This window comes from Gossypium raimondii, chromosome 2, assembly GCF_025698545.1.
Source record: "Gossypium raimondii isolate GPD5lz chromosome 2, ASM2569854v1, whole genome shotgun sequence".
NCBI lineage: Eukaryota > Viridiplantae > Streptophyta > Magnoliopsida > Malvales > Malvaceae > Gossypium > Gossypium raimondii.
Window position 1 is genome coordinate 28380073 of NC_068566.1, and position 12898 is coordinate 28392970.

The window sequence follows — 12898 nt, forward strand, 5'->3', positions numbered from 1 at the left end:
TTAAGTTGGCATGTAACAACCCATTTTCAGTGGTGTCAAAAATAGTGATTTTGGGACCACAATTCTGACAAATGAGTCGGTAAATATTGTTTATTTATATTTACGAGTATTTATTAAATTCATATTAAAATTTGGTTAAGAAATTTTAACGTTTAAATAGTTAATTTAGGAAAAATGACTAAATCGTAAAAAATATAAAAGTTAAATTCTATTAGCTAAAAGGTATTAAATGATTATAGATTCTTGACTTGATAGGTTTATATGATAATTAGACCATATATAAAGTTAATGGACGATTATGGCTATTGTTTGGCTAATTTTTAAGGTTTATTTTAAGGGTAGAATAGTAAATAAGTAAATAAAATAGCATAAACAAAAATGAAAGTAGTGATCAATTCACCCTTTTACAACAGAAAAGCACCATAGAGATAAGCTTGGGAGATTCGGCTCATGACCTTTCTTGCATGTAAGTGATTTTAATCCCGTTTTTAATGATATTTATGTTTTTGAGATCGATTTAGCTTAATCTAGCTAGCTTGAGGATTAAATTGTGAAACTGTTAAAAGTTTAGGGATCTACCATGAATGAGTTAGGTGTCTTTGTGAACTTAGTTGTTAAATACTCGAGTTTAATAGTTAAATAAAAGTATTTTGTTAAGTAATCTTTGGTAATTTTAATGTTAGGGATTTATTTGTGAAAATAGTAAAACTTCATGTAAATAGGTTAAGATGATGATAAATATGGGCTGATTATGAACCCTATGGAATTTTTCTAGCATGAATTTTAGTTAATTGTGGTTAATTTGTAAGTTTCAGGTTTAGGGACTAAATTACATAAAAGTTAAAATGTAAGGGTAAATTTGTAAATTTCATAATGGTAAGGGTTATAGGTTTGAATTAATTTTGTAAACTATTTGAATGGTTTAATTGAATGAAAATTATTGTTTAGATCAAGAAATGGGCCAACCGAACTTAAATTGTGGAAAAGCTAAAATATCGGACTAATCGTCGGCTTTGTCATCGCAACTGGTTTTGTTGAGGTAAGTTCGTAATTTAATTAAAGTAATTTATTTGGTTGCTAGGTATAATTTGATATACACCCATAAATTTGGTTGACTTGAGAAAATGAGAAAGACCATGGTTAAAAGATATCATGGCATTATATCCGAAATGAGAAAGACCATAGTTAAAAGATACTATGGCACTACTTTGGGATTGTGTAAGACCATGGTTAAAAGATACCACAACATCCTCTAAACAATGAAATAATCGAAAAGGATCACAAAATTGAATGGTTATTATATTATTGATCCAAGGTTTGTCATGTGAATAGGAATAAATGAATATGTAAATGATATTTGAAATAATGTATGCCTTATATAAAGTAATTTTATTCGGTAAGTAATGCTTACATTTGTTCGGACTTACTAAGCACTATGTGCTTATGTTATTTGTGTTTTTCCTTATAGATCACGAAAATCCCAGTTGATTGGGAGTTCAAGTCGGAGCATACACACTATCCATCTCTCATCTTGGTAAATGTTTTGGGTCTTTTTGATGTTGGTTATGAATGACATGTACTAGGATTTTTTGGTTAATTTGTTCATGTTATTTATGTTTGGAACTTGACTTGGTGATACTTTGTAGTCATGTATATATTTTTGGTACATTGGTTTAATGGTGTGATCGTAAATGCTTTTGGTTGATGCTTTATGATGATAAATATAAATGTTGTTTAATAGATGGAATGAAAGGGAATATTTGTGTAGTGTTAAGTACATATTTAAGGTGTTGTTTTGAGATGAAATTGTGTGATTGTTGGAAGTAGGCATGAATGCTATGAATTAATGATAAGTTAAGTATGTGACCATATTTGTACAGTGTGAATTTAAATACAAGTTAGCTTGGTGTGTGATAGGTGTTTGATTTGGCTTAATTTGGTAAATGAATTGTGGTGTCAATGAGGGCACATTGGTTAGACACTTTGGTTGAATATTTTGGCACGTTTATAACTTGTTTGAATGTCTTTTGAAGGTTTGATATTGAGTGAATTTGATTTGGTTTGGCATCTACGAAAAGGGCTTTGTTTTAGCTTGTTTTAGAAGGCATTTTAGATGCACACAGCCTAGGACATTGGATGCCACATGGTCATATGCCACACACGGTCACAAGACACAACTATGTGTTATTTTAATTTTTGGTGCAGGTTGGTCCACAAGGTCACAGTGAGTTACACGGCTTGGCGACACGACCGTGTGACCTTACTTCGAATACACACACAGTCTGGTACACGGCCTGCGACACGGTTGTATAACCCTATTTCGAATACCCACATGGGCAGGTAGGTGGGCTGGGACACGACTGTCTGACCCATACTTCAAATTGTACACGGTTAGCTACACGACCATGTTTCTGAGCCACACGGCCTGGCTACAAGACTGTGTGACCCCTGTTTTCAAAATTTTCAATTTTTTCTAAAATTTCTTGTTTTGCCTCAAATTTGTACTTGATTGTTCCCAAACTATTTTTAAGGCTCGTAGGCTCGGTTTAAGGCCGATAAAGGTAATTATGCTATGAATGAATATTGAAATTGAATGTTAATATTTTAAATTCAATAATTGTTTCTATATGATGTTTATTGTTTCAAATTTTATAATAATACTCTATAACCCTAATTCGGCGACAGAGATGGGTTAAGGGTGTTACATGACATGTGCCTAGTTGAGTCAAATTTTGATTGCCTTTAAGTTCATGTATCTTTTGGAGTTGGTACTTTATGGTGTATATTTGGCCAAATGGTTATAATGTGTTTATGAAACCTTTGCATATATGGTTAAATGTTGGAAATGGTTGTAATGTTAGGGAGTTGTGGTTCTACGTAGAAATGTGTGAGTTTTAAATTAATGGCACAAATTGGTTAGCTTGTTGTTGATGAAGTTATAGTATAATGTTGTATAAGGTAGTGAGGTGTATGTACTATTGCTAGGAAATGTTATATGTGTTGGTTGAAAATGAATTGTTTGTATTGGTAGTTGAATTGCAAAGTTGGTGGTTGATTAACAATGAGGAATTCCAAAAAAAGTATGTGACATCGCGATGTTGCGACGTCAAACGCACTATGTCGCGATAAGAATTGACCCATAATGTTACAACGAGACAGGAACTCCGTCGTCTAGACGAGGTCAATATAGTAAGTGACGTCGCGACATCAACTGGTTTAACATCATGACATGACGTGACAAATTGTTTAGCGACGTCACAACATTAAAGCAACGACATCATGACATCAACCTTGTATTTTTAAATTTTTTACAATTTAGTCCTAATTCAATCTGGGGTTAACTTTAAAGCTTTTGTAAGCTCATATAAGACCCAAGAATGATTATATATTGTATTGTTTGCTTATAATTCTTATGGTTATATGTTTGATGATGTGAATTTGTATTAACTTTGATCGTAGTTGCTTCAACAATGAATGTGGCATACTGTAGCTCGGACTCGACAATCGTGTCGGGTATAGGGTGTTACACTAATAATATGAATTAGGCTTAATATATCCTTTAGTATCTGAGTTTAATCTTTTTTTCTAGTGTGATATTAATTGTGCCCTGGCGTGTGTGCATCGGGCTATGAGTTAACACAATTATCTATAAATATTTAGCATTATACTACAAGTGTGACAAGTTGAGTTGTAATATTTATAATGTTACAATAGAGCACCTGAGTTTTCTAAGGATCGAACCCAAGAGAGTTCAAGGACAAAGTGATTCCTAAGCGAAAAACATGTAAATAGGAGGTTTAACTAACCACTCGCTAAGTACCATATTACAACAATTCATAGTAAAGGGTAAATTACACTAATCGGTTACCTAACATTAAAAAGGATCAAATTGTAAAATAATCAAAATTATGCAATTAAGAATTCAATACACACACAAGTGGCTAGTTGACTTCCATGTTGTTGATTAGTGTTTTGATTAGGTATCTAAAAGGCTTAAACTTCTAATTGGCTTAATTTTATCTCTTGATCACCACTTTACCAAATTAGATAATTTAGTCCTGTTTATCTCTCGACCTAACCAAATTAACTCGGGACAATCAATTTGGTGTTCAATAGGATCTCCTCTCCGTCTCACCTATCTAAATGTTCACCTAGAGGCGTTAATTCTAATTTTCAAGGTTTATTCGATTTAGTATAGTTTTTACGATTTAGTCTCTATACCAAAAACCAGCGAAAAAACATTTCCATCAACCAACTGCTATAGATTTAGTTACCAAACATCTTTTTCACACAAGCCACAACCCAACACATATTCAAATCATTCATTAGAATAAGCACAAGAGTGAGGGTAAGAAAATATTTATGAATTTCTTTGATGGTTGCTTGAGAAAGATGATGACAGTACCAATGGAGATAAAAATACCAATAAAGTTTAGATTTTTATTCTTTGAAAAGGAAATGGAACTTAGATATATTAAAAGCTTGGGGTAAGAATGAAAATACAAAGAGAGTTTTGAGTACTAAAGTGCAATTAATACAAGAGCTACAGTAAAAATAACTAAACTACCAACTAAACCAACTAAAAACTAGAAAAAAATAAGAACTAAACCCTAAAAGATGAAAAAAACTAACTACTTAGCTAAAAAGATGATAGGAAATAAAATAAAGTTGGTTATTTTTCGTGTTCAGCCAAAGGGTGTTTTTATCAGCTGATTACAATCCCAAATTTTGGACAAAAGTTTCCCTAGAACCTATGTTTTGATTGGAGGTGGTGTTGGACAAAAGGCTACCCTTGCAACAAGTTTTTCCTCGTTAGGTAGCAGTGTCACAACACTTAGGTCTAGGTGTCGTGACACTTTAGACATTAGCATACTCGTGGTTGTGGGGGTATCGGTGTCACAACATCACTGGTGTTGGCTCCAATTTATTCACTTCAATACCTCTAGGGATATCACGTCTTTGGAGGCTCAGTATCGCGATGTTGGCTCAGTGTCACAACATCCTACCCTTGGTGTCACGACACCAATCGATAGTAGGCTCCATGTTGATTTCGTGTTGAAGTTTTGCATTCTCAAGGTGAAAAGGGTTCGATGTCGTGACATCAATATCATTAATGTCATGTTACCCACTCTGAATGATGTTTTCCTCGAGGTTGGGCCATTTTTGTCTTCCTACACCAACCCAAACACCTTGTTAGGTCCCCCATGGCACCATGTTGCCAATTTGGGTCTTATTAGGGACAAAAACTCAGCTAAAAACATTTATTAATGGTGAAAGCTAAAATTTAGAAAATTCATAGAAAATACACTTAATTTGCTTGAGAATAAACTCTTCAAGTGTATTACAGAGCCTAATTTGATGTATCAAATTATGACAAATCTAGTACTTATGTTATTTTTTGGTCTAATTTGGTATCTATATTTGACAAAATTATATATTTTAGTACTCAAAAGTAATGATGTTAACTTTTTAGTATTTAATTCAGGTCTTAGGGTTGATTTGATGAAATTTAATTGCTAACATTATTAGGTTTGAATTTTTCATTATATTTTAATAGAATAAATCTAGTATTAATTATGAATTTGTTTAACTTTGTTTCTACTTTTTCAAATATAGTATGAAGATGTAATGTAATTCATGTTTTGGAGTTAATTTGATGAATGCTAATTGCTAATATTATTTGTAACAGCCCATACTCGACCTTGTCGCCGAGTCCAAGCTACGTGATGTCACATCTATTGTCGGAGCAACTACGATAAATTATATGTAATCAAACTATTTACATATGCAGATAAATATATTACATATTCAAAATATGTTACATAATCATTTCCAAGTTTCATACTCACAAAAGCTTTTATGTTAATTCGAGGTTGAATTAGGATAAAATTGTAAAAGTTACAAAATACAGGGTTGATGACGCGACTTTAGGTGTTCCGTGTCACGTTACAACTCACTATTTCATCTCTTCAAGACATTAAAGGTCTGACATCGCGACGTGACCCATAATTCCTAATGGTCTAAAAGTTACATTCAAAACAATTCAATGTTTCCATTCACCTTTCCAGCCAAAGATACATCTTTAATAGGTTCACTTCTAAACCTTGAAACGTTATGTACATGTGCATTACATCAATTGCATCATTTCAATTCAAACACATAAACAAATTTCATGATACTAACCATTTAGTCACTTGGTAGTAATTCACCTACATGCCATGATTGTCACATCTATTCATCCAATTTATGTTATATACCATTCCCGAACATGAAAACTAACCATTTAGCCATATCAAATTTACCATTTCTAGCTTTACATATCACAAAATCTCATACTATGCTAAACTGACTCAAAACTAAGTACATGTCATATATTAAATAAAAATAGACTACACAAGCCTTGCTAAGTCAAGGACCATGGATTGGATGCTGAAATAACCTCTCAAAACTTCAAGTTCACCTATACTTGTGCACGGAATAGACAAACCGTACGCTGAGCGATAACGCTCAGTGGTACTTCCATGATTCAAGTCAATATAACACAAGTATTATTCAAATGCATATAACCAATTCAAGTTCAATCTTTAGCCATATAAAAAACACATATATAATTTAATTTTAGCAATTAAATTTCATCAAATCATACCAATTGTCAAATACCAATCTTTATGTTATTTAAACATTCAAAACTATTTATGTATCAACCATATATACCATTGGCATTAAACCATTTAATTTTTCATGTTAAAAAAAACCATTTAATTGTTTAACTTACCATTCGAACCTCTTATTGGAGTTTATTGGCTCATTTGTATTCAACTCGGCCCTAAGGGCTTCATTCTAAATGGATCGCAAAATCTTTTATATATTTTCATTTCAAAATTACATATATGCACTCCTATAGTTCCATGTTATCACATCAATTCCTACACTAATATCAATCACAATTTCATACCATTTCAATTCAAATCATACATTATAATAGTTACCAAAACTCAGTTTATTTCATTTTCCAATTTCAAGTTTTGATTTTAATGTTTCACCCAATAAGAATCCTACTAAAACGATCTCGGATACATGGGTGAACTACACTACACCAGATAGCTCATAGGATTTTAAACTACACCACAAGGCACCGAAGAGCAAAGCCCATAGGCATAAAATGTATAAACATTTTCAATTACATCCCATCACCACACCAAAGTCTCTATAGAGACATATATACTCAATGATCTACAAAAGATGATGGATTTTGATAAAACCTGTAATAATCTCCGTACAATCACATATCCCGTACAAGCACGCATATGACCCTATTGACATGTTAATCGTATCCTAACACTTTACTAAGTTCATATAGGTATTACTATTCATATTTACATTATCATATATCTTGTAATAATCTTTGTACAACCACATATCTTGTAATTACTCTTGTTCGCATATTTATACCTTGTAATAATTTATATTTACCTATCATACCCGTGTTCGATCATATTTACATTTTCGTACCATATACATCGTTTTATCACATACCAATCGTCCATTTCATTTAATTTCATTTCAATCCAATTCATATATGTATTTTCACATTCAATTTCAGAACCACATTTCAATTCATCATCAACACAAAATATCTCGATCATAAAGCATGTTTCAATCCATTCTTATATTACAAACCTTGTTCTACTAAATCATACTACTTTCCATTTTATTTAATTTAGTCCACTATCTTAATATTCAAAATCAACCACAACAAATCAATTCATACGATAATTACATACTCACCTCGATATTCAATCATGCAATTAAAATGAATATGTAAATAAATTAATTGATCTCGAATCATAAAAGTACGAACCAAAATCTCACATCACTTATCGACAACTCTTATTTTTCCTTTCCTTCTCAACAACACGATGTCCTTTTTCACTATGACCGGCAAATCAATAAATAAAACAATATCAGATTTCATTTCATTCACATCCAAATACAAATTCAAACATGTTTTTTTTCATTTTATTCAATTTAGTCATTGAACTTGGGATAAGCATATCTTTCGATATTTAACTTTAGATCAAAATCGATTTCACATTTTTTCATTAGGGACCTTATATTTTCAATTCCTAACATAATTTCATGACAATTTTTCAATTTATTCAATTTTTCCCTAATGTAACAAAGATAACTATCAAGCTTATTAAGTTTTACAATTTAGTCCTTATCATAATCTGAGCTTAATTTCTATCAATTTCAAGCCTAATTCATAAATTTCTCAACAATAGCAATTTGATAATAATTCAACAATTGAAAAAATTGATACATAGGCTAGGTAAATCCAACTCCCATGATCATAAATCTATAAAAACTACATGAAAAAGTGTTTGGTTACCTTGAAAATTGGCTTAGTCGAATGCTTGAGCTTAAACCATGGCTTTCTTTATTCTTTTCTAAATTAGACGGTGGAAGAAGATGATGTTATCATCTTTCCTTCCACTAATGTATTATATATATATGTATAATTAACCTTTTAAGTAATCAAAATTAATTAAATTAATTATGTTTTATTATATAATTTTATCTTTTAATCAAAATCGAATGGGTACCATTATTATCGTCCACTATTTATTATTCATTATTGCTTTATTTACCATTTTGGTCTATTGGATAATTGCCATCTAAGTCCCCAAGTCTTTTCTTAATTAAAACACAATAGCCATTGGACTTTTACAATTTAGTCTCTGAGCTTTAATTAACTACATTTTCGGCTAAATTTCTTAATCAGAATTCAATATATTTTCATGATAACTCTGTAAATATTTTTATTTTATATTTAAGGACTTAATTCAGGTCATTACAATTCTCCATCCTTAAGAAAGTTTATCCTCAAAATTTACCTGAAAAGAGGTATGGTACTAGGACATCATCATCTCTTTCGGTTCCCAGATAGCTTATTTTGTGCCATGACTACGCCATAGGACTTTCACTAATGACATGCGCTTATCTCTTAACTCATCTACTTTTCTAGCTAAGGTCTCTATCAATTTTTCTTCATACGATGGATCAGATTGAACTTCAATTTCTCCCACCGGTATAGTATGAAAAGAATCGATATCGTCGAAGTTTATATACATGGGACACATTGTGAATTTTTTGCAACTCAAATCTCGACTCAGACTCAAGCCAACCTTGGCATGTACCTTTAAACTCGATTCTGAGCTCGATTTAGTCTGAGAATTGACTAAACCTATAGCTTTGATACCACTAAATGTAATACCTCATATCCGACTCAACCAACAGGTTCTAATTACGGGATGTCACATTCGTTGCCAGAGCAACTACAATCAATTATATGCAATGAAACTATTTACATATGTTGATAAGTATCTTACATATTCATAATATGTTACATAATCATTTTCGGGTCTTATACAAGCTTACGAAAGCTATTATGTTAACTTGAAGTCGAATTAGGATCAAACTGTGACGTCGCGACTTTGGGGGTCCCTCGTCACGACGCAACTCAATGACTTCATCTTGCTATGACGTTAAGGGTCCGACGTCACGACGTGACCCTTGATTCCTAATGGTCCAAAAGGTACCAATTTGTAATACTTAAACAAAACAATTCAATGTTTCCGTTCACCTTTCCAGCCAAAGATACATCTTTAATAGGTTCACTTCTAAACTTTAACACATTACATACATGTGCATTACATCAATTGCATCATTTCAATTCAAACACATAAATAAGTTGCGTATATTCATTTTGTACATCAATTCATTTGATATTAACATTTAAACTTATCATATGATACTATTTAATATTTCAATAGAATAGACTAAATCATTCTAATTGTTAAATACCAATCTTTATGTCATCTAAACATTCAAAACTATTTATGTATCAACCATATATACCATTGAAATTAAACTATTTAATTTTCATGTTAAAAAGACCATTTAATTGTTTAACTTACCATTCGAACCTCTTACTAAAGTCTATTGGCTCATTCGTATTCAACTCGACCCTCAGGGCTTCATTCCAAATGGATCGCAAAATCTTTTATATATTTTCATATCAAAATTACATATATGCACTTCTATAGTTCCATGTTATCACATCAATTTATATACTAATATCAATCACAATTTCATACCATTTCAATTTAAATCATACATTATAATAGTTACCAAAATTCAGTTTATTTCATTTTCCAATTTCAAGTTTTGATTTCAATGTTTCACCTAATAGGAACCTTAGTAAAACGAACTCTGATACACGGGTGAACTACACCACACCGGATAGCTTATAGGAGCTTAAACTAAACCACCCCAAGGCACCGAAATGCAAAGCCCATAAGCATCAAATGTATAAACATTTTCAAATACATCCCTCCACCACACCAAAGTCTTCGTAGAGACATATAATACTCGATAATTTGCAACAAATGTTGGATCTCTATATAACCTATAATAATTTCCGTACAATCACATATATGACCCTATTGGCATTGCGATCGTATCCTAACATTTTACTAAGTTCATATTGGCATTAATATTCATATTTACATTATCATACTTGTAATTACTCTTGTTCGCATATCTATACCCTGTAATCATTTATGTTTACTTATCATACCCGTGTTCAATCATATTTACATTTTTATACCCTATACATTGTTCTATCTCATAATAATTATTTATTTTATTTCATTTCAATTCAATTCAATCTAATTTATATATATAATTTCATATTCAATTTCGAATCACATTTCAATTCATCATCAACACACTATATCTCATATCATATATCATGTTTCAATCTATTCTTATATTACAAATAATGTTCCACTAAATCATACTACTTTCCATTTTATTAAATTCAATCCACTATCTTGGTATTCAAAATCAACCACAACAAGTCAATTCATACAAAAGTTATACTCACCTTGATATTCAATCATGCGATTAACATGAATATGTAAATAAATTAATTGATCAAGAATCATAAAAGTATGAACCGAAATCTCATGTCACTTGTCGACGACTCTCGCTTTTCCTTTCCCTTTTGACGGGACAACTTCATTTTTTGTTACGATCAATAATTCAATAAATAAAATAATATTAGATTTCGTTCAATTCTCATGCAAATACAATCCCACACATATTTTACATTTTATTCAATTTAGTCCCTAAACTTGGGATAAGCATATCTTTCGATATTTAGCTTTAGATCAAAATTTGATTTCACATTATTTCATTAAGGACCCTATATTTTCAATTCCTAGCATTATTTCATGACAGGTTTTTAATTTATTCAATTTGATCCTTAATGTAACAAAGTTAACTATCAAGCTTATTAAGCTTTAAAATGTAGTCCTTATCATAATCTAAACTTAATTTCTATCAATTTCAAGTCTAATTCAACAATTTCTCAACAATGACAATTTGCTAAAAATTCAACAATTGAACAAATTGATACATGGACTAGCTAAATCTAGCTCCCATGATCATAAATTTGTAAAACTACATGAAAGAGAGCTTAGTTTCCTTAAAAATTGGCTTAGCCAAATGTTTGAGCTTCAACCATGGATTTCTTTCTTCTTTTCTAACTTAGACGGTGGAAGAAGATGATGTTATCATCTTTCCTTCCACTAATGTATTATATATATGTATAACTAACCTTTTAATTAATCAAAATTAATTTATTTATTTATGTTTTATTATATAATTTTATCTTTTAATCAAAACCAAATGGGTACCAAAAATACCGTCCACTATTTACTACTAATTATTGTTTTATTTACCATTTTGGTCCATTGAATAATTATCTTCTAGGTCCCCAAGCCTTTTCTTAATTAAAATTTAATAACGATTGAACTTTTAAAATTTTGCCCTTGAGCGTTAATTAACTACATTTTCAGCTAAATTTCTTAATTGAACTTCATTATAGTTTTGTAATAACTCCGTAGATATTTTTATTTTATATTTATGATCTCGGTTTACAGAAATGAGATTCTAATACCGCATTTTTCGACACCAATGAAATTCGGGTCATTACGTCATTAGCTAATTATGAATTTTCATCAAATTAACTCCAAGAAAGACACAAGTACCACAGTAGAAAAAAATATCAAACTTAGATACCAAATTATATATGGCATAATGACTTAATTGCCCTCCAACTTTACAAAAGAAAAATCATTTTATCCCTCCATTTAATTTTTCGTCTTTTTTAGCCCTTGAACTTGCATTGTTTGTCAAATTACCTCAAAATGGATAGATATGTTAATGTTTGCTAACTTTGTTGACATGGCATACACATGGATGCCATGTTAACAATTAATTTTTTAAAATTAAAAAATTCAAAATGTTTATAAAATTTATTTTAAAATTAAAAAATATTAAAAATATTTAATTTTTTTTAAATTTAAAATATTTTAAATTAAAAATGTATGTAATTGCTAATGTGTATGTCGGTCAACAAAGTTGATTTTTCCATCCATTTTGGAGGTGATTTGACAAACAATTCAAGTTGAAGGATCAAAAGAGGTGAAAATTAAAAGGAAAGCTTTTTTTTTTTTTTTTCAAAATTAGAGGGCCAAAAATCATTATGCAATTATATATTAAGCATAAGTTATAAAAAATGTGGATATTGTAATTTTTTGCTGAAAACAAAGCCTAATAATATAAATTAGATAATTTTCCACCTATTTATAGACTAGATAGTTTTTTTAAAATCTTATATACTATATGTTTAATTGATTTAGCTTGATTTTAAATCTTAAAATTTAATTATTTTAATGAATTGTTTTAAATATTTAAATATTTTATAACAAATATGTATAAAAATCCTTGAAAAACTAATAATTGTTATGAATATCTTATTAAGTGG